This window comes from Felis catus, chromosome A1 (genome assembly GCF_018350175.1).
Source record: "Felis catus isolate Fca126 chromosome A1, F.catus_Fca126_mat1.0, whole genome shotgun sequence".
NCBI lineage: Eukaryota > Metazoa > Chordata > Mammalia > Carnivora > Felidae > Felis > Felis catus.
Genome location: NC_058368.1, coordinates 134,523,235 through 134,550,069, shown reverse-complemented (window position 1 = coordinate 134,550,069; position 26,835 = coordinate 134,523,235). Strand labels below are relative to the sequence as shown.

Sequence of the window (26,835 nt, the reverse complement as noted above, 5' to 3'; positions counted from 1 at the left end):
ATACAAACCACCCACCCACCTGCTTCCTGCAATCCAGGATGTGATCTCTCTGCTTTCAGTCACCCTGGGGTTCAGTACCACACAGCTGGAGACCACCAATAGCCCAGAGGCTCCAAAATTATTCAAACTATCCAATCTTAAACCTGCTCAGGGGCTTACCCTGCTGCACCCATCCCTTACGACAACCACCACAATGAAGCATTGTATCCATGCTTTCCCTTCCTTCCGTTTCTAACCAAACCTGGTGTTTCCTCACTGGGCCTGGGTGGCATGACATGCCCCTTCCTCTTGGGAACTATGGCAGACCCCATCTTTTCAATGGTAATTATCTCCTAATCTGTTAACCTCACCAGACCGAAATAAAAACCAAATCCCAGGTACATTTTTAAACAACGCAAAGCAATAGAAATTCATATTCACAAAGTCTCCAGGTTCTGGCCAGATCATCTTGGGCAAGAATCTCAACCATTTAGAACCTCAGTTTCCGCATCTATAAAACTGAAATAATTTATGATCTCATGGACCCATGGGGAGAATCCATGCACATGAAAGCACACATCATTATCAGTGATTAACTGATGTTTGTCCCTGCATTGTTCAGATACCCATTCATTCATTGTTACCCACCCGCAACCCATAAACACAATTCAGTTATCACCTTGTCCCCACTAGTTAGTTCCGTAGTAAATTCTGACATCCTTCCAGATGCGTCTAGCTGGTAAACACTGCAGTAAAATTTCTCTTTCTCACTCTTTGTGACCACACTGGGTCTCCTTCCCTTGAGTCCTTCACTCGATTTCTGCCACAGCTGCCCCAAAGCCATGCAGTTTTGGAAAAGGCCAGTCTCCCTGGTTCTGCTAACCTCTAGCAACCTTATCAAGCAATTCTGGCTGCAAAAGTGGAGTCAAAAACCTTCTGCCAAGCACAAAAGAGATCGCGTTGTTGGCAGGTAATTGGCAAAACAAACATCTGAAAGGCGCAGATAATTTGTATTGCACTACAGGCTTTGTGGATGTTTTCCCGCCTACCCTCTTCTAATTAGGGAATGGGGGCTGATAAATGCTGAAGGAGAGAGAGAGATTTCCTGAAATCAGAGAGCCAATGCTCCTGTTTAACTGAAGTCACCAACAGGATCAATGGAAAGAAGGAAGATGATCAGAAAAAACCGTGCAGCGCATAGCTTCAGGGCAGGGTCAAGTCTGACATAGATGGCGAATAAGGCAGCTTTGAGAGAAGCAGCCGGTCCTCCATTTGTACTTGTATTTCTGGGGGATAAGGCTAAGGAGAGAATGCAGCACTCGTAAAGAACTGTGCAACTGTGCAAAAGGAGCTGGTGCCACCCACAGGGTGGGGACACAGGGGACACTGGCGTGGGATGCCCCAGAACTGCTCTTGGGCTCAGACAGTCCTGCCCACGGTGAGGTTCCACTTTTTACAGACACAGACAACTCCATGGCATTCTTGGCATTCTTGTGATGGTCATCTGAAATATGAGCCTGGGTGGTTCAGGCAGCTAAGAGTCCGACTCCTGGTTTTGGCTCAGGTCGTGATCTCAAGATTCATGAGTTAGAGCCCCACGTCGGGCTCTGAGCTGACAATGCAAAGCCTGCTTGGGATTCTTTCTCTCCCTCTCTCTCTGCCCCTCCCCCTTCCTCAAAGTAAATGTATAAACTTAAAAAAATGGAAATACGATTTTCAAAGCATTTCATAAAGTCCGAAGAACTGTGTGAAAGGGGTTGTCCTCTGTTACAGAATTACTATGCTTCTGTCTCCTGCTTGAAAGAGTCAGCAGGAATGTTTAAAAGCACAGGTTCTGAAAGCACATTAAGCAGGTTTCAGTCCTGGCTTTGCTACTTGCTGTCCGTGTGAACTTGAGCAAGTGGCCTGATTTCTTGAATCCTCAGCCATCTGCCTGCAAAATAAATAAAATCAGAGTGCCTGCCTCGCTGGGTTGTTGTAAGGGTTAGAGGAGGTCTGCAGAGAAATCTCTTAGCACAGGGTCTGTTTCCTGGTAAATCCTCAATAAATATTATTAATATTTTCCCAGTCTCCTTAGGTTCCTCTCTAGTAAAACTGAAGCCTCTGCTACCCAGACAAGGCTTTCTCTAAGGGCAAGTGGGTCTGTTCACTTTCACGGTGGGGGTTGAGGCTGACTACGAAATTCCTATGATTGGTAGCAAGTTCCTGCAGGGATGTAACAGTGTTGAATGTGATAGTTCTTAGTCTACACCATATTGCCCATGGATATTTCAGATCTCAGGTCAGTCTACAATTTAACCTTCTATGGACTTGCCAGGCTCTCGGACTGATCTATAAGTGTTGTATGGGTGTTATACCTCGCCTTGGTGATTATTACCTAATTAACAATGTAGTGAACTGTGTTCGTGTCTGTGTGTGCGTGTGTGTTTTCAGTTAGTTAGTAGGTACACAGTATAGGACTTCTCCACACAACTTCACTTAAGAGTTGTTATGGCAAGCCTGAGGACTGAGGGCCTTCCTATTTCTTGCTTGCTTTTTTGGTCTCTATGAAAACAATACCCCTACTATGCATGTGTGGTCCGAAGGCCTGCTGTTAGCAAACCATGCCTCTGTCACTGTCCAGTTCAATACAAGATATTCCTTTGCAGTAACCTTCGTCTATATCTCCCGGAGCTATGCAATTATCAAATTCTCTCTGACTTTAAGGAGTTCTATATACTCTAGGATTTCGAAGTCCTGGAATGTGGATGTTGAATTTCCCCAATAATCATAACAAAAAGGTCCTGAAAAGTGCTTATTACTTTTTTTTTTAAGTTCTTTTCTTTTCCTGCCTTTTCAGGTCCCCGAAGATCAACAATTTTGCAATCTATGCAGTACTCACTAACCATATTTTTGCTGATGGAAAACACATCCACTGTTAATTAGTTTGGGACAGCAGTCTCCTTTTAAATTTTCTTTAATGTTTATTTTATTTTTGAGAGAGAGAGAGAGAGAGAGAGAGAGAGAGAGAGACAGTCAGACAGCGTGAGCAGGGAAGAGGCAGAGAGCAAGGGAGACACAGAATTCGAAGCAGGCTTCAGGCTCTGTGCTGTCAGCACAGAGCCTGACACGGGGCTCAAACCCATGAACTGTGAGATCATGACCTGAGCCAAAGTCAGACACTTAGCCACTCAGCAGTCTCCTTTAAGCAGCTAAAATCCTCCCCACCAACCCAGTCAAACATAATCCATGGTATACTTGTGAATAAGAATTCCAGGATTTGGGGAGCAGACACAATCAGAGGGTCAGGGCTTATACTGTGTCAGGGCTAGGCTCCCATGTTGGGTGAGTGATTGTGTAAGAAAACCAGGCATCACTGGGGCACCTGGGTGGCTCAGTTGGCTAAGCGTCCGACTTCAGCTCAGGTCATGATCTCGCGGTTTGTGAGTTGGAACCCTGCTCGGGCTCTATGCTGACAGCTCGGAGCCTGGAGCCTGCTTCAGATTCTGTGTCTCCTTCTCTCTCTGTCCCTCCCCAACTTGTGCTCTGTCTCTCTCTCTCTCTCTCTCTCTCTCTCTCTCTCTCTCTCTCTCTGTCTCTCTCTCTATCAAAAATAAATAAAATGTAAAAATCAAAAAAAAAAAAAAGAAGAAGAAAAGAAAAGAAAACCAGGCATCACCAAAGCCAAGTGAAGAGAGGGGACAAGAACTGGGTTTGCTGGGCAACTGGTTTTTGTCTATAATGAAGATCTTTGTCTTAAGTGGCCAAGTTACATTCATTAACATCTTCTGAACACTAGAGAGCTATGCATTGTAAGGTACAATCAGGGCTATTTTCACTATTTTCACTACTATTATCTTATTGAAAACTGGTAGACAAGAGGACTTGAAATATAATTTTAAAATTGTGTCTAGATGTTCAAAGAATAAAGAAGTAAATTGCTACAGTTCCTGGAATATTTTTGATAACTTAAGACCATTTAAACTCCTAATTATTTAAAAAATATCACATCTATAGAAAAGTTGAGAAATAGTGCAATGAACACTCATGCACTCTTTACCAAGATTCTGCAGTTGTTAACATTTTGAGCTACTTTTTTATTAAATTATATTTAATTACTGAAGGTGTATGAAAGAAAAGAGCTGATATTATACCTCACTGCTAAACATTTCAGTTTATGTATCCTAGGAATATGAACAATTTTCTATCTCACCCAGTAAATTCACATTTATTCTACATTATTTAAGGTGCTGTCTACATTTAAATTCCGCCAATCATCCCCAAGATAGATTTTATGGCAAGTTTGCTTGCTTTTGTTAGTTTGTTTTAAACTCAGGATCTAATCAAGTTATCATCCCCGAGGTAGCACGTTTATAGCACATTTGTTCGTTTGTTTGTTTTAAACCTAGGATCCAAATACACCATATTTGGTTATATTTCTTTAGTCTCTTTTAACCTAGAAAATCTCTATGTACTCCTGCCTTTTTTCCTTTTCATGACACTGACTTTTGTGAAGAGTCCAACGACTGTCTTGCAGACTGCCACATATTCTGTATTTATTTTATTGACTCCTCATAATTATACTACTTTTAAACATTTTTAAAAAAATGATTATTTTTGAGACAGACTGCATGCAAGTGGGGGAGGGGCAGAGAGAGAGGGGCAACAGAGGATCCAAAGCAGGCTCCACTCCAAGAGCAGAGAGCCTAAAAAGGGGCTTGAACCCAGGAACCGTGAGATCATGACCTGAAGTCGGACGCTTGACCAACCGAGCCACACAGGTACCCCTACTTTTAGATATTTTAAGCAAAAATACTAAGGTAAGGTGACGTTGCGTATGACCTTGTGTATGCGTATGTTCGCGTGAGGAACATAAAATGTCAGCCTGTCCCTCCACTTGCACCTATGATAACTTTAAGATTGGATTTTGCTAAGCTCTCTTAGGGAATATTCTAGGGAGCATTAACACCAAGACTTTTGGCCATTCCCTTTAGCATATTGCCTTTCATAGCCCTCCACTGAGACACACCCAAGCTAACAAAACTGGGGACCAAGTGAGGCCATCAAGGCATGACAAGTAAGGGTAATGCTAGAGAAACTTCCCTTATAGCTTGAACCAATCTATCTAGAAGCAAGCATGATTTGCATCCTATTGAAAATCACACATGTTAGAACTTATCCCCATAATACTAGATTCCTCCTGTAAAGACAGTAGGCAATGTACTGGCTGGTTCCCAGTTCTGGACATAACTAGGTGGGCAATGATATACCTACTAGAGCATCACTGACATTTGTTTTTGTTCTTTAAAACATTTCTATGTCTATCAACAATGACAACAAGCAGGTGACTACACGGCAGAGATCAAAACTTGGGACAAAGGCAGGAGTTGACATTCTGTGGGCCACTGAGGCGAATATACCACCCGTTCAGTACCGGTGATGCATGCGTGCCAATCCAGCTACTTAGCAAGCTTGCCGTATTATGGATCCCAAAGCTCAGCCCACATACGACTTGTCAGAACACTCTTTTCTCCGGAGACGGTTCTCATCGAGTTACTCGGGAGGGCAGGCCCAAGGGCTTTTCTCACTATGCATAATACATTGAAATGGAATCCAAGAAGAAAGGCTCAAATGGTTTACTTTCATCTTTCTGGCAAAAGATGTACAAAAAGAAAACATTTCTCTCCACTGGGGAGAATCCAGGAGGCTAGATTCGGACACAGCATGATGTGGAGGTTAGATGGATGTATGCAGAAGACAGGATTTTGCCTTCCTTGCTTCTACTTGACAAACGAGGAACAAGCATAGCTGTCTTTCTTCCTCCAACTTAGCACCCCCAATGCTTCCTAAGGGGCTCAATTCTGATAAGGAGGAAGCCAAGGAAAACCCTAAGTGAGAAAGGGCTATGTTAGCAGTTTCACTGAGGGCAAAGGTGATTCTGTGCTTGTAGATGTATTAGTTTCCTATTGCTGCTATAACAAATTATCACCTGTTCGGTTGCTTAAAACAAGATAATTTTTTTTTTCTCTGACAGGTCTAGAGGCCACAATTCCAAAATGAATTTCACTGAGCCAAAGCTATGGTGTCAGCAGGGCTGGTTCATTCCAGAGGTTTTGGGGAAGACTCTATTCCCTTGCTTTTTTCAGCCGTTAGTGGTCATTTGTATTTCTTGGCCTGTGGCCACTTTTTCTGTCTTCAAAGCACATCGCTCCAGGGTCTGCTTCCTGTGTTAGATCATCTTCTCCTCTTTTATAGTCAAATCCTTCTACTTAGCCTTCTTGTAGAAACATTTATGATTCTATCTAAGACCCACCCAGATAATTCAGAATAATCTTCCCATCTTGATATCCTTAGCTACTCACATCTGTAAAGTCCCCTGTGCCATGTACAGTTATAAGCACAGGTTCTGGGGATTAAGATACGGACATTTTTTGGAAATTATCAGCCTACCTCAGTACCTTACTAATAATATATGTACCTTTCACCCATATGTGTCATTGGATTCTCACAACAAATTTTATGGTATCTGATTTTATTGTCTATTTTATTTTTATGTGAGGCAATGGGAATTCAGAGAGGATAAATGACTTATGTGCAGGAAACCAATAGAACTTAGGTTTCAACATGTCTTTTCATCCACGGCTCTTTCCTACTAACTCACAGTGAAAAGGCAGGAAAATGTCAGGAGACAGAAGGATTTCTAATAGGCTGGTATATCTGTCCAGCAGTCAAAGAACAGAATCCACACCTTACATAGACAGAATTTACTACAAAGAATTATGAACCGGATACAAGCAGTGTTTGCTCTGTGTGGTAGTCGGGGATTACAAAAATAATGACGCGAGCCGCAACCATGCAGAAAAATGTCAATAATCAATGAGAAAAATTGTAATTGTGCTATGAACTTTAGAAATCTTCATTAAAGTATTAAAAACTCTTATCTGGGGGCGCCTGGGTGGTTCAGTCGGTTGGGCGTCCGACTTCGGCTCAGGTCATGATCTCACGGTTTGTGAGTTCGAGCCCCGCGTCGGGCTCTGTGCTGACCACTCAGAGCCTGGAGCCTGCTTCGGATTCTGTGTCTCCCTCTCTCTGACCCTCCCCCGTTCATGCTCTGTCTCTCTCTGTCTCAAAAATAAATAAACGTTAAAAAAAAATAAAAAAAAACCTCTTGTCTGTTACAAATATGTAAGGAAATGAAAAGTGGAGTAAAATATTTATTTACTAAAGTATAATGTAAGGCATTAGAAATATGGAGGTATGAGGTCTTTTCTATTTTTGAAAAACCTAAGAATGATTCGAACAGTGCTCGCTTCTTTTGGTCCTATAATTTATTCTCCTGAGCAAGCATCTTTTCTGTGCCTTGGCAAATTGTCATACTCCTTCCTGAGTCTGGATCAGCTCTCAACTTCCAATGTCATAAAAAAAAATCTCCTAAAATTCTTTACTGTGAAGTGTCTTGCCAGGGTCCCTTCCTCTGGGACATCTTTATTCTTTAAGCCAAATACACTTTTCTCATTTGTGTTGGTAAGCTTGTCTCATTAACTTCGTCTGGCCACATATCCACAGTCCCTCAAAGGACAGCAATGCCAATGTTCCTCAATGGTCAGCTATTTCTTCCTTAACTCCATTTATATTTCATTTGAATTTCACTGCTAGAGGTACCAAGTTTTGTTTCTTTGTTGCCTTTTCATCTTTACTGGCCAGTTCCCTCTTTCCCAGACCTGTTTTCGTAAAATGTTACGTGGGTTTACCCCTGGGAAACAGGGAGCCAGCACCACCACGTATTTTGCTATTTGTGTGTGTGGACTGAATAACAGATGCACAGTAATCATCCAGGGGGTTCTGGAAATAAACGACATGATTGGTCACTGATCATGATGTACATCTGTTGCTTACATAGTAACATGCAGACTAAAGGGCTAGGAATGAAGTATATCTTTGTTGTGATTACTCACAGTTAATATACCAGGGTAAGTAAAATTTGCGTTGTTAGGGGATTGATGCATTTAACTAAACTGTGGTAGCTAAAATCCAGGCCTAGGGGGACTCTGCAGAGAGCAAGCACTGTCTATATTAGAGAAGCTAAGAGGGAGAAAGAAGATCCGGGGCCGTCACCCAGGCAGTACTGTAGGGGAAGCTATTACATTCAGGGATGAGGAATAAGGGGAAATGTTGGTATTTTAAAGTTTAGAGACTTGGAGGAGGGGCCATGGGAACTGAAGTTAGTCTTCTGAATAAGAGCTACCATGAGACTACTGCTCCTGGGTAAGAAGTGATGCTACAGAGACAAGAAGCACAGAAGACAGAGCCGGCCCCTCCCCGAACCCTGCACCCCTCCCTTAGACCCCTGTGAGAAGAGCCTAAGGTGGAGCTTGCAGAGAAAGGAGCGCTGTGTGCAGTTCACAGGGCTGCAGACTTGCGGAGTGTAGGACAGAAGGCCGGTCAGGAGCCAAGCCACGGAGCTGCAGGAACACCACAGTCCCAGCCTGGGTCAGCATTCCCTTCCCGTTCTCCCTTGTGAGCCTTTCCTGCTCGTGCCCTCTGCAGATGTTCAGGACCACGGAGAAGCTATACAGTAAAATCTTGGTTTGTGAGCATACTTTGGTCCAGAAACATGCTTGTAATCCAAAGCGTTTCTATGTCAAAATGAATTTCCCCATAAGAAATAATGGAAACTCAGATGACTAGTTCCACAACCCAAAAATATTCATATAAAATGATTATAATACTGTAATATAAGACAAAATAATCAAATACAAAATATAAAGATAAATAAACAAAATAACCAGTACGTATCTTTGAAAACCTTTGTGGCCTTATAAGGGAGACAAAAGAGAGGACTAGTGGAATCATTGTCATCTATTGGCTCAGTGGAATCTTTCTGCATGGGGGACATCGTATATATTCGCACAGGTGTTGGCTACAATACGGTATTAATAAACTCTTATCATATACTGTAGCTAATGTAACTGGCAATAAGACAGCCGAGGAAAGGGTCTATATCTGCAGGCAGCCTGACCTAGAATGAAGCAAAGCATTCCTAAGCTTACTCTTAAGCAAAGCATTCCTAAGCTTACTCTTATCTGGAAAAGCAAAGGACCGTCCATAGGTGCTTTGAAGTAACAAAAAATACACTGGTGCCAGTTGTGGGCACCTTCCAACATTTGGAAAAATCACTGATTTCTGCCAAACATCGTGGCCTGAGACTGAGCATTCGAGCATGGGAGACGATCACCCACAATCCCACAATGAGACAGAGAGAGTGAGAGAGAGAAACAGAGAGAGACAGAGAGTGAGGGAGGGAGAGAGGGAAGACCAGTGACTCAGCTGTGATCATGTGACGTTCGGTGTCACATACTCGCCATACTGCAAGACAGTGCTCGTTTATCAGGTTAAAATTTATCAGAAACGTTTGCTCGTCTTGCGAAACGCTCACACAACTAGTTCCTCGCAATCCAAAGTCTTATGTAACTGGAGCAAAGTTAGGGGTGGGCTCTCCAGTGGCAGGTGGAGGCTCTGCTGGCCCGTCTACCTGCATGAGGTGACAACTGGGACATCTTAGCCCCATTTGCAGTCATGCACTCAGGAAGGGCAGGAAAGCAGAGGAGAAAGCAGCGTGTATGGTGACCTCACAGGAAATGGGACTACTGGACACAGCACACACGGGGCCAATACCTGGCTGACCCGTGTCCTGGCGCACTGTGCCAAGAAGGCCGAAGTGCCACCACCCAACATAAACCTGAGATCGCCGACTACCCAGGGCAGATCACAGACTCTTCCGCTGAAATGCCGCTGCTGGACTTATCCTGGTGTAACCGGTATCCTTTTCCTGGGGTCTTCAAACTTTCACTCAGCTCTAACAACCGATTTTTCCACAGTCCTTCTCGCTCACCTCAGTAAGAATGTTAACTGTTTGGAAAGAACCTAATGTCTTTCCAAGCACTCAAATTCTTGAGCTTCCTTATTCCATACAGCAAACCTGTGAGATCTGCAAACAGGAATATTATTAGCCCCGTTTTACACATGAGGAAAACGTGCCTCTGTGGCTTTAAGCAAATTGTATCCAGGACTTCTCACTCCTAGTCTCATGTTCATTTCTCCCTAGGGAGCTACCCTCCAAACCTAATCCAGATCCTTCCCTCTGCACACGTCAGGGGTGAGCACAGGAGGAGTTAATTTTTACAAGCCAGTCTCCACGTCTGTTCTTTTTTTTCTCCGGGCAGTTTATCAAGGTCTCCCGTGCCAGAGATCCTATGTGAAGTCTCTTGCAATCTATTGCAAATCTGGCTTGCTTGTTTACATCAGCAAGGGACTTTATAAAGGATTGCTAGGGCTTGCTCCTGACTGTATTATTTTTTTAAAACATATATGCTGAATAGAGGTCCTTTATTCTGGACTTCCTGGAAGTCCAGGAATGCTATACTCTAACATTTTTAATTATGCTAGAATTTCTTCCTGTGTATCCACGTATCTTGAATGACACTGGTGCATTCAACTTGGTGCCTTAACTATGAATCATCTACTTTTCTAAAATCCTATTAATTTTCTATAGAATTAAATTAGCTTCGCTCTTAATGAGCTGTTATTAGTGGAGAGGATGTTTGTTCTCAAAGGGAACATTTTCTGTTAGATAAATATCCACACTCCAAGCAGAACCTACTCATGGGATCTTTAGATCCAGGCACGATCCAACCACTGATCTAACCTTTTTGTGAAGAGGGAGAAAAGTGAAAGTGGTAGTTATCGTCTCCAACTGCAGATTATATGAAAAGCACTACCTGGTCAAATTCGGAACAGGAAGAGAAGACAGTGATGACGATTTCAGAAGGAAGAAAAAGAAGCGGTGAAATTATCTCTCTGTTCCCACAGGCAAAGAAAGCCACAAGGGTCACTTTTCCCAACAATTTAAAACCCACGGCTTTACAGTTTCTGGACAAACTGCCAGGGTGTCTGCGGCAAAGTCAGAAATAGAAGCCAGGTGCTGGCTTCTCCTGTTAGTGCTGCCATCCTGTTGCTCTTAGACGACATGGAGTCAGTCCCTGCCATTTGTCACTCATGATGCTGAGAGTGTCACACCCAGAAGCTGCATGGTAACATGCACTGGGTCCACTGTGCTCAGTTCCCTTGGTTGCAGGGGAAGCTTTGTAACATGTCCGACTTGTCTCCTGTGTCCCGGGTATGTTACAGAAATTCCGTGTGTGTTTCACATCAACCACCATTCTAGGGTCATTTTCACCAATGTAGATGCCCCTGCAATCAGAATGACTATTAACCAGATCTTGTTCTCGAATTTCCAGAGCAGGCTTCTTCCCACTTAGACCTGGAGAGAGAGAAAATCCCCACCTTCTGGATATTTGGGTCCTGAATAGAAGCTGTTGGTGCACAGTTTGTCACATCGAGGGTAAAGAGTAGAGAAAGAAATGGTCTTCCAAGGAGGGATTTAAGGAATAGATTCCTCATGTCCGCTGATGGGCAGTGCTTATTCAGAAAGAGGACATGGTGACAGAGACTCTATTTCCGGCTTCTTCCCTTGGAATGGTGATCATTGTTGAATGAACACTCTGACAGCATTTTCCATTTTCCATGTGCTTTCCCACTTTTCCCACTACATGCTGGACACTGCTACCATTACTTCCATCACACAACTCTCTCAATAGGTTAAGAAGTTTGATTTTGAGGACAGGCAACAGTCTGAGGCAAATTGATGTGGTTTTGCCTCTGAGTAAAGTAATCTCTTGGGTAGAAGTCGCCAGAGTGAAACCTAGTTCTTTGCATCCTAATCAAGACCGCCCTAAACATGCTTTCTCTAGGAAACCTCCCTTCTCTATCCCGATGACTTTTTCCTTCTTAATTGTGTATGGGAGTCGCTCGCTAATTTTGCCACCTATGCAGGGTTGCGTCCTCACGACAGTCCGGGGGGCTCTCAGGGCAGAAATTATATTTAAAACATTTTCGTGTGCATCTAGTACAGTCCTAGGCATGTGGCAGATACCCCAGAAGCTCTTGTTGACAAGTGATGGATTGCTGGCTTCCTTCAAATTTCCATAATTATCTCTCAATCCCCTTGTACTTACTTCACATATTTTTTAAATTTACGTTAGCATATGTGCTCCACTACAAATGTTTCTCTGCAGTTTTGGACATTAATTGCTGAGCGTTTTGTCAAGGATGTTCTTAATCTATCCACTGTTCTCCACCATATCTAAAATCCATGAAGGGAAAAAAAAACCTTTTCTTTACAGCACCCAAAATGTCCACAGCTAGTTATGCAGCAGTTACTTTAGTGAACAAAATTTACTTTAATGAACAAAAATTACTTCAGTGAACAACTGGATTATTTTTAAGTCATCCTAAAACGTAAACTCTTGACCAATAAGAAGGGACGGGACAGCCTACCCATTGCCATCTTTGTCCCCCTGTGGATATCTCATGGTCTTCTATGGGATACTTAGCTGGAGAAAACATGTTTAGGTTCTCAGAGGCATCTCTTCCTGGAAAATCCAGGATGTCTATTAAAACACACACACACACATATGTACACATGAAGAACATTTAGATTATGAGGGGTAAATGCTAAAGTTTCTTCTGAGGACTAAAACCCGTGCAATCTACAATGTTCTTTGTGGATTTCTAAACCATTTAATGTCACAGGTACACAGTATTAACACCAATAAAAATGCATGTATGCATCCAGGTTTTTTTCATGTTCCTCCACAAGCTGACAATGGTGACGTTTTCATGAGCAATCCATCTAAAATGAGTAGATTCTAAGCAGCCAGACGATACTCCAAATTTCTGTAAGACATCTGTCAACCATTTCAAATGAAGGGAAATTTTCAAGTTACTTTCCCCACGTTGTTTTTTGTTTGAAATTTTGTTTTGAATTATTTTTGCGTGTGTATGGGGGGTGGGGAAGATGCCTGCTAAAACTGAATTTAAAATAGAGTTGGGTTATTTTCTCTGGCAAAATTTCATTTGGGTAAGGTCAGTGACTAGCACCTGCTTTTCTTGAGAATTTGCATGAACAGTACAGTTATGGATTTATTCCATACCTAATGTCAACACGTTGTCTCAAAAAAATGCCCATAGGGAGGGCCCCTCATCATTTGTCATCTGGGGTCTGTCTGCTCTTCTGGCTACTCTGGAAGGCCATCTGGCCACTTAATAAAACCAGTATATCTCTTGGGTCTGTTCAGTGATGCCTACCAGGAATTTAACTTTTTTTATAGACCTTCCCAATATCTGTCCAGACGGGCTCGGCAGATAATGTCCCTCTGCTATTTCCTACTCTCCGTGCTCTTAGTCTTGGAAAGTGTATGTAAGGCCTTACTGTGTGTGAACATAACCATTTCAAATGTATAGTCGTCAACAGTGGGTGGAAGGTACAAGATTGTGTTATTGGTCAAGTATGTTGAAAGCAGAGTCTGTACTTTGTGTTCTTCTGTTCTTAATATGAACAAGACTTGGGGTGGGGTGGAGGTTGGCTATGGAGCGAGTAACTGGTTCCAAGGACACTACACAAAGCCTGACTGTGTGAGTCTCTTCGGACTCCCTTCCTCTGAAGCTGGAACTTCAGAGGAAGCTCGGACTCTGCAAACTCCCTTCCTCTGAAGCTGGACTGCAACCTGCCTTCAAGGCCCAACACGGGGCCCATGTTTATTCAACAACATTCATCAAATATATACTGATCGCCTACCTGTATGCTGGACAGTAAGCTAAGTGTTGGGGAGGTAGTGAAAAATAAGACAGAAATTTTCTGGCCTCAGGGAACTTACATTCTGGTGGGAAATGTGAAAAAAAACAAAGCAACAAATCAACCAATAAATACAAAGAACAGGCACTGTTGGCACCTCCTCTACTCTCCCTCTCCTTTCCAATTCCCCTTGGCATTCACCTCTACACACAGAGGCCTGCTTCCTGCCAACACTTGTGACTCTGCCTGAGGGCTTTTTTTTTCTTCTTCTCCTTTTTTTTTAATTTTTTTTTTAAATTTTTTATGGTCAGGAGACTGTGCTTGGCCCCTGCACAGAGCAAACTGGAAGGAAAGGCCAGGGTGTTAAAACTCCTCCATCAATGCCAAACTGGAATCAATGCATAAATACACCAGCTTCCTTGCCATTCAGGTAGGACAACTCTGAGGCATGTTTTACACCGCGGTGAGGAAAAATTGTGAAAGATTCTGAAAGGAGCAAAGAGATAATTGGATGTTTTTTCAAAGGAATGCTAGGTGTGGTCTGGTGACCCTTAGGGCTTGGTCTACTCCATAAGGGTGTGCTCCTTGGATTGTCTTTGACTAGATATTCTATCTGTCCATAGAGACAGAAGTGAACTTCTACAGCATTGATGGTGAAGCAAATGTTTCCTGCTCATGACAAAATCAATGGATTCTCCCAGCAGAGAACAAGTCAAATTTTCATTTGAACTCGAAACATCTTACCGATTTCCTTAATAATTGACGAGTTAGACAAAACCTTTGATGTATATTCATTTTACATTTGCATGAGAGGCATGATTTTCCCTTTTGAAAAATTTCCTTCAGTACTAGCTTCCTTGGCACAATTAAGCTCCCATTGACTTCCTTCCTTTTCCTGTCCCACTTCTTCATGTTTATCCCTGTTTCCTGGGATGACATTCTAAAGAAAAAGCTTCTTTTTCTCAGGTCTGCTTCAGGGGGATCCAAGACAAGTAAATCCTATTCCCTGCATTCCTGAAGTAACAGACTCATCACCTCCCTTACCTTTTATGCTAGAATATCTATACTGTTCTGTGAACGACTGTGTGAGAAGGGGAAAGAATATTCTGGTTACTTCGGAGACTGAAGGAAAGAAACATAAAAGGTTAGGAAGGTGAGGAGGGTCTAGCAGTGAGAAGTCAAAATATGTAAGACCTCATGATGTAATCCCTCCTCAATCTTTTGTGAAGTTACTAAACTCAAAACATGAAGGTCAACCTTTGACTTTGAAGGGGCAGAGCTTTACGTCTGGTGATGGTACAGGGACAGAACTCAAATTGCAGGAATACGGAGACAGAGAGAAAGATAAAGAAATAAACTTTGCTGGGAAGCCTCAAGGTAAGTGCAATGAAAATCTTTAAGAATAGGAAGGTCCTAACTAACAGAATATGGCCCCTGAATTGGGTTTGTGTGCATTAATTTGTCTTTTTCAATAAACTTTAAGATGCTAGAACAGGACTATTTTACATCACATTTGGTCCCTTTTAGAGACCTAGCGTCAAGTTATGTCCCCTAGTCCTTGTTCAATTGTATCATACAATGAAGAAACCAAGAGTTAGTGGTATTAATATCCCAGATTAATGCAGACAGAGAACCACCATTAATACAGAGTCTACAATATAATACTGAGTAATGATTTGATAAGATATACCCAAAGATAAATGTGCAGGAAAAAAGAAGACTGATTTTGCCACGCAAACCAGGTCTCCTTTAGATGGTTCATGTGGAAATTTGAGAGACTCCGGGATTTTCTAAAAACCCTATGTCAGTGTTCCATGGATGGAGATAAAAAGGGGGAGGCTGGCAGGCTGCATACCAAAGCCAACCTACCTCAAGAGTGTCTGTCTTCTTATTTGTTAAGGCGGGCAACAGTACTAATCCAATTTATTTAAGAAATTTACCAATAACAAGGCAAACAGAAACAGGGCACAATCATGGTTTATCTCTTTTGAGTTGAAATTACATCTGCCACACACCTGTTTTACTCAGGTCCTGCATGTGATATTGATAAACTATTACCAAGCTGGAATTTCTCCAAGACTGACCATTTTGGAGCCCAGACTCTTATGGCCTTGGAATAAAAGGCAAAATAGGGAGAAACAAAAACCTTTTAAAGAGCTTATTCTTAACACTACCGTCAGGAGGATGAAGCATCCCCAGTATTCCCACCATGGATTTAAAGGTCCAAAACTACCACTTGCGAGAAAACTTGAGAATCTGACTGAAGTCATGTTCTATTGATTAATGGATATAAGGCAGAAAGACCTGGGTTCTCTTTTTCAGTTGGGTTGTACTTTCTCATGGATCTATGTTGAGGAATATGAAGGAAACACCTTGGCCAGACTGTATTCCAGAATTTTTGGTAACATACGCTGGTTCTGGTTTCAAGAGGGCTTCCTTTTTCTGGTGCATACTGTCTTAAAATTAACTGATCGGTTAGAATACACAAGTTGGCAGGCCAGTCAAAACTTGTAACTCCTGGAGAAATAGGAACAGCTTCAAGCACTAGCTCCTAGGTCAGCACCTCGCACAAAGTAAGGTCCAGTTAATCTGCTGGATGGTTGACAAGTACACCCTTCAATTTGTTAGCCATAGGTCATGGGCATTCTACCCTCATATACAGGCTTTGTCATGCAGTCTCCGGACTAGCACATATTGAGGAAATGTCTGGAAAACAGCCAGTTTCATTACCAAGTAAAGAACCATCATTCTCAGCAAGGGAAAGATGACTCTTATCTTGCACCAGTCTCTCCCACGCTCTGGCCTTCCTTCTGTTCCTTAAGTAGCCACACTCTTCTTGCCTCTGAATTTTTGCATATGCTATTCCAGCTGCTTTGAATTTTATCCCACCTCCACTTCAAAATTCATCTTGAGTGTCACTCCTTCAAGAAATCTTCTCTGATCTTGTTGACCAAGACAAATCTCCCCACTATATACTATCATAGCACTGAGTACCTCTCCTATGTAGCACTTAGCACAGTTGTGATTTTGATGCTTGGGATATTATTTAATGTCTGTCCTTTTTCTCTAGTAGCTCCATTAAGGCTAAAAATGTACCTGCTTTTCCCCACCATTGTATCCCTAGCACCCAGCATGGTACCTAACACTTAAAAGATACTCAAATATTTGTGAAATAAATGTGAAATAAAGCTGTCCATCTTGACATTGCCTTGACACCCTTAAAATCTCCCCAGACTTTGTCTTCTGAGTTCTACCCCTCTTTTTTTTTTTTTTTTTTTTGCAACTGCTCACTTCTGTGGCCTTTCACTTGGGGTTTCTTCAAAACTTTTTGCCCAGATGTTCTTTGGCTTCCTGATTTCCTTGTCTCTACTATAAGCATGGTGTTTGGGGCTAGTCGTGATTGGTCAGGTCAGATATCAATCAGATTTTGAATTGAATTCCTGGACAATTTAGAGCCCTACTGATATCAATAATTTCTGACCCCTCACCAACCCAGCCCTCTGCTCTGAGATCCCAGTGATAGCCCAAGAAGGATCTTCCTCCCAAGAAAGCTAGTTTGAAATTCATCCATTTGTTTCTGTCTCTTGGAGCTGCTCCTGAGGCCATTAATACCTTTGTAAGAATCTTAACAAATAAGATCACTTACTGCCATTTTCCTAGGAACTTTGAGGACCCTTACCTGGCATTGAAGTGAGAAACTGTCACTCCTATTTAATGACTTAAAATTTAAATCTGTGCCATGTGCAAGAAGAGAAAACCATAAGGATGGGTCCATCTAATTCCCTTGACATGTGCACAGAAGCATAAGCACTGAGAATTGGCAGTCAGAGTCTGAGGTTCTGGAGAGAAGGCCAAGGCAGTCTTCACATTTATAGGTACACCTTCCCTTTGCAATTTTCCCTAAGTTCTGTGTGTGGATAACCTCACTTCCTAAAGGCCTTCTAACTGCTGTAAAGGGAAGGAAAGATCTACCAAAACTTTGTTGTTGCAAGAGCAGATCTGGGCAACTTAAAGTGCTGTTGAGAAAAGCTATGTCCTTTCTAAGCATCAGTATCTAAACCCCATGCCTTCTGATATTCTCCTTAGCCAACTAGAATGGAATTTCTCATTCTACCCCTCTTTTGTGTGTGTGTGTGTGTGTGTGTGTGTGTGTGTGTGTGTGTGTGTGTGTTTATCTGGCAGGGTTAGGTCCTTATGGAATGGGGGATTATGTAGGAGGAAGAGGAGGAACATGACTAATGTATCTATGAAAGAGGCCATTCTTCACTCAGCCATTGAGGACTAGAGCTAGGTTATATAAACTTCACTTCGAGACAGCATGGAAGGTGGAAAGACCACGTTTTTATGGATTAGTGACTCTCTTTTCACAAATGGCAGAGTAAATAGCATCAGAACTTTAGCTGACTGTAGTAGGAATAATTTTTCTATTTCATTAATCTTAAGTTCATATTTAACAAGAAATGATGACACATTTAATCACTTCTTTTTAAGTGTTTGATGGATTGAGCCTATTTTTCAGTAGATAATAAGTTACACAGCTCCATGACATGGTAGATGGAAAAGTCTCCATTCTACCTCTGCTCTCATCTGTCAACCTGTCACTTCTTCACAGTTCCTCTGACTGGTTTTGGAAGACATCATTTAGTTTAGCCCTCTATCTCCCATATTGCCTCTAAACAGGAGGGAATTTACTAGATTTAGGGACACAGTGCATTTCATGAAACATAATTTATTCATATTGCATAGCAAATGGATTGCCCCACCATTCACAAAGCTAAATTGAGCATCAGTAACATTTTTTTTTGAGACAGAGAGAGAGAGAGAGAATGAGTAAGCACATGCACAAGTAGGGGAGGAGCAGATGGAGAGGGAGAGAGAATCTTAAGCAGGCTTCACATCCAGCACAGAGCTCAATGTGGGCTCAATCCCACAACTGTGAGATCATGACCTGAGCCAAAATCAAGATCAGGACACTTAAACAACTGAGCCACCCAGGTGCCCTGAGCATCAGTAACATTCTGATTCTTCCATTGCTAGGTTCTCTCCTGTGAGTAGTGTGGGGCATTTGGTGGGCACCACACCAACGTCCAGTACCTCATCAACCATTCACCTGATGATCCCAACTTTTGGGACATGATGGCAGTTGGAAAACAAAACAAAAAAAAATCTTTACTGAAAAGTAATTATTTACCTACCTGCATCAAAAATTTCTTTTGTAGTTGTAGAATGACATTTCCTAAATCTATTCTTTTCACATATATCAACTGCCATTCTTCTATAAAGTAGAGCTCTCTCAGCTATCAATTAGAACTATGTGGTAAACTTGAAACACAATTTCTCCTGGAAAAACAGGATAAATGCTTCATTTTCTCCTTTCAAATTACTAGTTGTCAAAGTTGAATCAGTTCAATAGTCCCCTCAAATGGTGACCAATATGTTTTTCGCCTTTCTTGTGAGCATTCTTTTTTTTTTTAATGTTTATTTATATTTGAGAGAGAGAGAGAGTAAGAGAGCAAGAGCAGGGGAGGGGCAGAAAGAGAGGAAGACACAGAATCTGAAGCAGGCTCCAGGTTACAAGCTGTCCTCACAGAGCCCAATGCAGGGCTTGAATTCATGGACTGTGAGATCATGACCTGAGCCAAAGTCGGATGCCCAACCAACTGAGCCATCCAGGCACCCCATTCGTGTGAGCATTCTTATAGATGGATGCATTTTCAAATATTCGGTGTCAGTACAAATACTATTCTTTCTGATGCTTAAATTGTCATATCTTTGGCCAGTTGGAAACTCAATAAGCTGGATTCTGGGTCATTTGATAGAATCCAAATAATCCATGAAAAGTTTGATTGCTCATGACCCTATACCTTCCTTGTTCTAATTGAGAAATCAGCTATTTCTTAAAGAATCTTAGCATTTTTGATAGGGGCCAAAGATATTAAAAACCAAACACTGGGCATGAGGAGTGTGTATGCTCACAATGCGACCTTCTTTCTAGGCATTTTCAGCGCTAGATAATAAATAACTTTAAAAAAAATACTAGTTCATACTGATTTTTCCAACTTATTTTTAATATTATATTGGTTTTATTTAACTTCTTTGATTTTATAACTAAAATTTTCTTCCACACTAGAAAATTTTAATTCTAACATTAATATAATAATATTATATTGTTATAATTATAATAATATATGATATATATTATGTATAATGTATAATTAATATAATTATTTCATAGAAAAGAACATAAAGAAAATAATTTCAAAAGAGTAATACCAGTGCGACTAAAATAAAACTTTTGAATGTAGTTTGCAATTTATTTGTGGTATAGAGGTTCCTCAAAAAATTAAAAATAGAATTACCACATGATGCAGTAATTCCACTTCTGGGTGTTTAACCAAAGAACACAAAAACACTAATTGGAAAAGATATATGCATCCTTTATCTGCAGCATTATTTACAGTGGCCGAAATATGGAAACAACTCAAGCGTCCGTCAATAGAGGAATGGATAAAGAAGATGTGGTATACATATATAATGAAATATTACTCAGTCATAAAAAAGAATGAAATCTTGCCATTTGCAAGAGCATGGAAGGATCTAGAGAGCATAATACTAAATAAAATAAGTCAGAGAAAGACAAATCCTCTATGATCTCACGCCTACGTGGAATTTAAGAAAACAAAACAAAACAAACAGGAAAAAAAGAGACAAACAAACTGCCTTTTAAATACAGAGAACAAAAAAAGTAATTGCCAGAGGGAAGGTGGGTGGTGGGATGGGTGAAATAAAGGAAATAAAAAAAAATCAGTTGTGGTTTTTGCACACAGAATATATCCCACTAAAAATATATACCCTCTACCCCATTTTCTTCCATCCTCTATAATAATCGTTTTAGTAAATATTTGTTTATACTGCCAAAAAATAACTCACCAGAAAGAGCTGTGTTCCAAAATATTTGTTTTAATTATAAGCAAATACATATTTAAGTTCTTATCATTCTACTTTCTTATACAAACAAAGCACACTACATAGCCATTCTGTCCCTTGGATCCTTAACATTTATGCCCTGAAGAGGACTCATCATCTTCACACAGAACACTGTAATCTGTTTCGTTCTCTCCTTCTGTCTCTCTGTCTCTCTCTGTCTCTCTGTCTCTCTGTCTCTCTCTCTTTTTAATGGTTGCATGTTACTACATTCTGAGAATGTATAATACTTTACTCAACCAAATACCCTATTGGGGTCACTTGTGTGATTTCCTACCTTTTGCTATTGCAAACACTGCCACAACGAATAATCTTCTCTATATATCATTTTGCATGTGTACAAGGGAATCTGTAGGCAAGAATCTCAGCAGTGAGATTTCTGAAGCGAAGAGCAAAGGCATCTGTAATTTTGATAAATTTGCTAAATCTTCCCCCCTCAAGGTTATTTGGGTTATTTCAATTTTGCACTTCCATCTGCAGTGTATTACAGTACCTTCTTCCCAACAGTCTCACCAACACAACATGCTGTTTGGGGTATTTTCCCTTAAGCTTGTTAAGTATTAAATGCTATCTAAGTGTTAATTTGCATTTCACTTATTATGAATGAGATTGAGCATCTTTTTATTTTCTTTGTGTTTCAGGCACTCGTGTGTGTGTGTGTGTGTGTGTGTGTGTGTGTGTGTGTGTGTGTGTGTTTTAACTGTTCATGCCCATTTATTTTTATTTTCACTAGAATTTTTCACTTTGATTTCTAGATGTTCTTTGTGTAACTAGAAAGATTAGCCATTCGCCTGTGATGTGAATTGCAAATACTTTCCCAAGTTTTGATTTTGCTTATGGCATTTGCTTTCATGCTGAATTAAAAAAAATAATTTATGTGGTTAAATGTATACTGCCTTTTTTTTTCTCTGGATTTCTAATTACTTTCAAAGTTGTATAAGTTTACTTTTTTTTTTTTTTACAAATCTGTGTTAATAATTTTTTTTTAACGTTTATTTATTTTTGAGACAGGGAGAGACAGAGCATGAACAGGGGAGGGTCAGAGAGAGAGGGAGACACAGAATCTGAAACAGGCTCCAGGCTCTGAGCGGTCAGCACAGAGCCCGACGCGGGGCTCGAACTCACGGACCGTGAGATCATGACCTGAGCCGAAGTCAGATGCTTAACCGACTGAGCCACCCAGGCGCCCTTGTGTTAATAAAATTTGAGGAAAACTTTTTGCCTGGACCTTTATTATCAATATGGCCCCAGAAGTTCTATGGTGTTTTTAAGAAAATCATGTAGAAAACTAACCATTTAGCTTGGGAGAGTAAAGGAGTCAGAGAAGAGCACTGTGTCCACCACAAATGGTAGAAATAAGCCCAGGTGTCTGTGCAGGATGTAGAGGTTGTCCAGAGAAGGGAAAGAAAAATAGGATAGGAGAGTTAACTCCAAACTCAAACTCTTCTCCCTTAAGTCTCAGTTGCTTTGTACTCCTTCTAGTCTCTCCTGGATTTTCTAGGCTTTTCCACGAATAACCTACCTAATCCAAAAACTCCTCAAAATTTATCAATAGTCCAGGTTTCTTTTCAGAGAGCTAGATCCAATTCTATTGATCTTCAGAAGGCCCCATTCGAAAGTTCCCGGGTACCTCAAAATTCACACAACAATAAATTGAACTTACTACTTTCCCCATACTTCTGACTTCTTGCACATCTTCTTACTCAGGTTATAACTACTGCCATCTCTCCCAGTCATCCAACTCACAAGCCTGGGAGACCGCGGAAATCCTTCATCCTGCTGTGACACAATTCTATAAACTCCTCTCTTTAGTTATTCTCAACCCTCTTCCCTCTTACACACCCCTATTCTAGCTTATTTCCTCTTCATTCTCCACCCCAATCATGACATGGCAGTGCCTTTCATATGGTACTTTCATGGCTTCCCTCTGACTCTAGAATAAAGACTGAATTTCTTCAACTAACGTATGAGTATTAGTAACCTTACATTCAATGACAAGTTATTTCGTGCCAGCTGTTGTTTTAATCTCTACATGTGCTGTCATATATCATTTAGTTTCCTTAATAGGAATAGGCACTATTTTATCCCCACTTATTTTTTTAAAATTTTATTTTAGAGAGAAAGAGGGGGGGGGGACATGAACTGGGTAGAGGGATAGGGGGAGACAGAGAATGCCAAGCAGGCTCTGCACTGTCAGCACAGAGCCTGATGTGGGGCTTGAACCCATGAATAGTGAGATCATGACCTGAGCTGAAATCAAGAGTCAAATGCTTAACACGCTGAGCCACCCAGGCACCCCTGTAAATAAAATGTTTTAATAATGCTTGGAAAAGGCCAATACTCCCTCCAGTTCTTGGTCTTATCCCAATCTCCCAATCTATTTTATTTTTTTTCCACAATATTCACCATACCTTTTAGGAAATGGAGTATTTTTTTCCTTTCCTTTGTTCCAAGTGAAATAAATGTAGTCCAATGATCTCTAGATTTTATCATTGCTAAAAAGATAGTACTAATCCATTGGTCAGGGTAAAAGAAAAAGCCAAACTCTTCAAGCCTGAGGGCAACTTCGTCTCACAACAAACTCACTTTTACATATCATTACTTTATTTACTTTGTGCAGAACACCTTTGGACATATTGTTCTGTCTCCTACCCTGCCAAATAAATCAACCAATTCTCCTCTCATTTTCCCCCTTTCCAAGCATTCCTTCAGCCTGCCATCATCAGGAACCCAAAACTTTTATTCACCGAAAAAAAAAAAAAAGGGTTTTCAACTAGTCTGCACAATGTCCCAATGAGGTCAGCACGATGGCATCATCCTTGTCATTTTAGCAGCAAGCAGACCCAGCACAGAGACTATGCCGCTTAGCCCAAGGCCATAGCACAAGTCGGTACCAGAGCTGGAATTCAATGGGAGGAACCCTGGCCCTTAGCCCTGGACGCAGACCCAAGGTCATGTTAACCTAAGAATCCATTTCCCTCAGTTTCACGCTCAAATGAAGATAAGAGGATGGGAAAACAATACAGCTATTAAAGAAAGGGGCTCTTCCTTACTGCCGAAGCCCACACAATTAAGAAACTTCTGAGTTGATGTACAACGATAGGAGATTCTTGTGCTCCACTCGTCTTCATTTTATGTTTTTTCCCCGCAAGTGATGGAAGTAGCCATCTCTGCGGTCACCAGAGAATCGACACTTCATGGTTCTGATCCTCCAAAAGCCTGTCCCTAAACATAAGCTTTCAGACTTGCCCCTGGGACTATTTGAATTCAGAGCCTTTAAAGGGAGGAGAGCTGAGTTCCGTGCTCTTACCTCCTGTAAGAGAAATTAACCTTGGCCACTCCCTAAGCCAATGTCTCACCTAGCAGCTGTTTGCACCTTCTCTCTCAGAAGAAAGGTACAAGCGGCTCCTCTCTGTAGTTGCTCTGGGAACAGGGGCCCCAAGCAGCCTGTTGAGGAGGCAAGTGTTCTCAAGAACCATTTCTTGGCAGCAAGCAAAATTTCCATAAAGCTCTTAAATATAATAAAATGTAATTAAATTGCCACGTTGCGTTAGCGCTCTTTGAAGTTTCATACTTACATAATAAACCAAGTCATAAACCAGGACTCGAACTGGAGATTGTATTCCTCTCTACAGATTAATTCTCATTAATTATCTACTTGACCCCTCTGGTTATGGAGAAGTAAGTACCTGATGCACCGTCATTTGTGCCGATAAAAGTTGTAAATGATGAACTCACCCCTAAAAATGCAACTCTCACACACACACTGTCACTTTGTAGCATTTTGAAAATTAGCACCTGTGCTTAGATATCATATTCTCACAGTCTCATAAATGACTTCAGAGACAGGAGTATATTCTGCATTTTCTTTTGGCCTTTATTACCCTTGAGCATTTCAATTTTTATACCAAGTGGTACGTTCTCTGACGAAAAAGGCAGCCCCTTACAAAGCTGATTTTTTGCTAACCCAATGTGCACAGATCTTAAAACCATAGATCCAGCCACAATACATGATTTGGGAGGTTTTCTTCTCCCCATTGCCATGGAGAAATAAGGTTTTAGGGCTTCATTTCACCTTGCCATGCAATTTTACAGACCTGCTAATAACCAGATGGACAAAGGAGGCTTTTTTCATCAAGACCAGTGAGAATTTACTAACTCACAGGTTATGTCACAAAGACTGATTACCTGTGACTCACAGTCAATGAAAGCTACTTTCAGTGAACTCTGAATCTCAGAGCTGAAAATTAATTTGCTTTTTGTGCAGGGCTGTTTATGTGTATCTGGTACACCCATGTGTGCTTCAGCTGTCTACAAGTACTTTATGCGTTCTTTCTTCCTGGGCTGCAGAGACTGGGGTAACTCCAAGGATGGGAGTACCTCAATATAGTGACAGAATTAGCAGAGGGCTGCTCAGAGAGCCAGAAATGAATGACGACATAAAAACACAGTCTAGGAAAGTCTTGAATTGAATTGAAATAATGCTGTTGTGTTTTTTTTTAAAGGACAGAGGACAGTACAATTTTTATATCGATTCTTAGCACTGGGAAAATGGCCAGACTCAAACAGAGAAGAAGACACAGAAGAGAATCACACAAAAGGAGGATGCACCAGCAGTGGTGAAAAATTAAGCAAGAGTTGAACAAATCAGGAGACTATAGATGCTGGAGAGGATGTGGAGAAACGGGAACCCTCTTGCACTGTTGGTAGGGATGCAAACTGGTGCAGCCACTCTGGAAAACAGTGTGGAGGTTCCTCAAAAAATTAACAATAGAACTACCCTATGACCCAGCAATACCACTGCTAGGAATTTACCCAAGGGATACAGGAGTGCTGATGCATAGGGGCACTTGTACCCCAATGTTTATAGCAGCACTTTCAACAATAGCCAAATTATGGAAAGAGTCTAAATGTCCATCAACTGATGAATGGATAAAGATGCGGTTTATATATGCAATGGAATACTACTTGGCAATGAGAAAGAATGAAATATGGCCTTTTGTAGCAACACGGATGGAATTGGAGAGGGATATGCTAAGTGAAATAAGTCACACAGAGGAAGACAGATACCATATGTTTTCACTCTTATGTGGATCCTGAGAAACTTAACAGAAGTCCATGGGGGAGGGGGAGAAGGAAAAAAGTTACAGAGAGGGAAGGAGGCAAACCATAAGAGACTCTTAAATACTGAGAACAAACTGAGGGTTGATGGGGGTGGGAGGTAGGAGAAAGTGGGTGATGGGCATTGAGAAGGGTACCTATTGGGATGAGCACTGGGCATTGTATGGAAACCAATTTGACAGTAAATTATGTTTAACATAAAAAAAGAAAAAGGAAAATATTTACTTTGTCAAAAAAAAAAAGAAAAATTAAGCAAGAGTTAACCAATGAATAATTCAACCCAATCAACATTTTATTGTGTTCCTTTGGCAAAATCCTACTGTGTCAGGTCTCAGGGATCAGTCACCTTGAGCACACTTAAGGAACTACACTAGATTCATCAGGTGATAATTGCATCATAAAGGATAAGGAACACTATCACGTCAGAGAAGAGCAGGTGGTTATTGTAGGCAGAGCAATGTCAGGCTGCATCAGCAGCTTGACTAAGCCTTTAATAGAATATTTGGAAAATGGATTAGTTAGAACTCTTTGGGTTATAGATAACTGAAACTAACACTAGTAAATTTAATTGTAAAAGGAAAAATTAGTATTCTAATACAAGATTAATTCATTGGACCCTGGGGCAGGTATATAGCCAGTCTTCAAAAGGGACTAGAACCAGAGGCCGGAACCTTGGGAATCCTGTAGGTATCTTCTCTCCAACTTCCATCTCATTTATGTTTCTACCTATTTATCTGCTTGGTTTTGTACTCAGAGACTAGTTTTCTCTCTCCTTCCAGGGTGGTAGGGAGTTCTATTCATCCCCCCAGACCTCAGTAGCCAACAGTTTGCCATGTTCTATCTTTTTTGTCTAGGAGACCAGCATGGCAGAGATTGGAATCTAAATTCTCTGAAGAGAGCTTTTGATTGGCTCAGGGTGAATCTGGTGCCCACTAATGATCAAGCAACAGTGTCTGAGAGTAGGTGTGGAGTATGGGGTGAGGCCAGAGGGAGGTCATGAACCAGTTGCAGAATGTAAACTGTGTTAGAGAAGCAGCAGCAGTTTCCAGAAATCAGGGTCAGAGTGAGTTGGTTGATCA

The 26,835-nt window shown here is 41.2% G+C and overlaps 1 long non-coding RNA gene across 3 annotated transcripts in view; it reads right to left on the bottom strand.

Annotated features, from left to right (window-relative positions):
* The window catches only part of LOC123386560, a 183,069-nt gene that overhangs the window by 99,146 nt on the left and 57,088 nt on the right, over positions 1-26,835 (bottom strand). The window lies entirely within an intron of this gene.